Source organism: Myotis brandtii, unplaced genomic scaffold (assembly GCF_000412655.1).
Source record: "Myotis brandtii unplaced genomic scaffold, ASM41265v1 scaffold36, whole genome shotgun sequence".
Classification (NCBI taxonomy): Eukaryota; Metazoa; Chordata; class Mammalia; order Chiroptera; family Vespertilionidae; genus Myotis; species Myotis brandtii.
The window spans coordinates 4,397,812-4,400,642 of NW_005363836.1; positions in this window are offsets into that span (position 1 = coordinate 4,397,812).

Genomic DNA, 2,831 nt, shown 5'->3' on the forward strand with positions numbered 1-2,831 from the left:
TTGGGGTGGGGGGGGGGGGGGACAAGGGGTAGGGTGGTCTGGCTAATAGCTTAGGTTCTGAGACTGAGGACTGAGGCTGATTTGGGGACCAGCTGGCTAGAACTAGAGAGAGGCAGAGGTTGTCAAAGAAGGAAGATGTGAGATATGAAAGTAGCATCTTAAGCTTAAACAAGGAAGCCCTATAAGTACTTAATCATTGTGCAGGCATAAATAGGACTTGGGCTCCCTCTTCCATAAATGCTTAACCCCACAGACTCTGATTCCCATTTCAGGGTGTCCTTAATGCTCAGTTTCTAGATTTTACCTGGATAAAAATGGGGATGGAGGGAGGAGGGACTAGGGAGAGACATGATAATTTGCCCAAGTGTTGCCAACCCCTAAGGATGGTGTAAATAATATAATCTTATATAGGTACCAGTTGTTACTTATTAATTCATTTGTGCAAATAAGAAATGGTATTCTCTCACTGGTGGAATGAAGAAGCAAATTAAAATACACTCTTTAGATGCTCAGGATTCTGTAGAAATGAATCCCTGTCACTAGGAAAACAGCGAGGTACCCTCAGCAGCATGCATTAATTCATAAATGGGGTTTGAGTTATTCACCCCTGTGAGCTGCATGATTTCACATCCCTGATGAAAACTGCAAGAAAGCTACTAATTTTCACTTCAGAAAATGCTCACTGTGAAAATGTATTGGGAATTTAGCCAGAAGGAATTTTTATGTTAATTTCTAGTATGGAGATAGGGAAAGGGAAAAAAAATACTAAATTAAACTGTTTTAGAGACCAAATAGTCATTGGAGTCATTTTCATTTTCTCACAGGAAAACAAGTCCCCAGATGTCCTTGGTAGTATCATCAATTTATAAAAAGATTTCTGTTTTGTAGAAAGACCTGTGGAGTTGGGATTTGGAGGACAGGGGATTAATAGAGGTAGGACAGTAGAAAAGACAAGGATTACTCCTATGATGCTGGTTGGATCTTTGCTTTGACTGAAAAAGAGCTGGACTTAGGACTCACACACACATCTAACCTACCAGTGACCATCAGGGCTGGGAAATCTATGGCCCAAGTGCCAAACCCAGCCCCCTGCCTCTTTTTGTATAGTGCACAAGCTAAGAAGGGTTGCTACAATTTTAAATGGTTGGAAAAAATCAAAATAATAACATTATATGATACATGCAAATTTCATGAAATTTACATTTCACTATCCTAAATACATTTTTATTGGAAGACATCCATACCTATTTGTTTATGAATTATCTATGGCTGTTTTGGTGGCAGAGTTGAGTGGTTATAAGTGACCTGATAGCCAGAAAAAAAATCTAAAATATTTACCATCTGGCCCTTTACAGAAATAGTTTGCTGACCCCTGGACTGTGTTGTCATTGCAATCAGAGAGATAATTTACCCTCATGGACTTTGAAAACAGATACCACATCTTTTACCCTTTTATCCCCAGCACCTATCACAGTGCCTTTCACATAGTGTTCAAAAAAAGGAATGAAGGAATGAATAAATAGATGGGAGAAGTAAGTTTCCCCATAAAGGTTTATCTTTCTCCTACACATAAAGGTCAAGTCATCAGGACTTTCTCCTCAGTTGTAACAGACATGCATGATGATTTGCTGTGACCCCAGGACTACCTTCTTTTATCAACACTACATCAAACCCCAGTAGAAAGTAGATAATGTAAGCATTTCAGAAGAACACAATATGCAGATGGTTAAGTTTACCAGAGCTTCCTAATACCTGACATCCTCCAACATTAGCTTGTGTCACTCAAAAGTGTACCACTGAGAAGCTGAAGAGCAAATGTCCAATGATTTAACTTCAAACCTGAATTGTTTTCCAGCCTTCTTTAATAAGCCTCCCTAATTAGCTTAATTCCAGTGAACCATTTAGTGAACCATGGGATCAGGTATAGGAAAGGCTGAGAGGGCATGTATAGTGGACAGAGTGGCAAACTCAAAGGGTCATCCCTAATGTAGAGTTGTGAGTAATCAGGATAGGCAAGGTTTCTCCAGATCCTTATATCCCCATTTCTGAGTTGGATAGAATCTGCAGACAGATCAGTTGAAATAGGAGAGTCAATGAACTTCTTTAGTGGCCATGGGAGATCAATGGTATTTACTATGCTTGCGGTCTCAAAGATGAACAGAATTCCTGTCTGCCCTCTACTCTGAAATCTATACAGAGACGCAGACAGAGAATGACAAAGTAAAGTGATAAGTGATCTGATGGAAGTAGGTATAAGGTGTAATACAGAAGTACCTTCTGACCAATGTTCCTATACTATCCCATCCCCCACCATTTCCAGCCATGTTCCCATTCTTTGTGATGCTGAGCATCACTTCTCACTAATGACATTATTATTTCCTCTAGTCTGACACCCTGATTATTCTTTACCGTTCTCTCCCAGGGATTCTACACCAAGAGAAATAAGAGACTAACAATCATGGAGAAGAGAGAAACATAGAGGCTACTGAGGAGGCATAACCACTAAGAAATCTGAAAGCAGAATAAAGAATATTTATGTTTTTATTCTTTTCAAATCATTATATTATTGATAAACTAGAGGCCCGGTGCACAAAAATTTGTACACTGGGGGGGGGGTCCCCTCAGCCCGGCCTGTGCCCTCTCGCAGTCTGGGACCCCTCGGGGGATGGCCACCTGCTGGCTTAAGCCCGCTCCCTGAGGGGATCGGGCCTAAGCTGGCAGTCAGACATCCCTCTGGCAGCCCGGGAGCCCTCAGGGGATGTCCACTTGCCAGCGGGGAGCAGGCCTAAGCTGCAGTCAGACATCCTTAGCACTGCTGAGGAGGCAGGAGA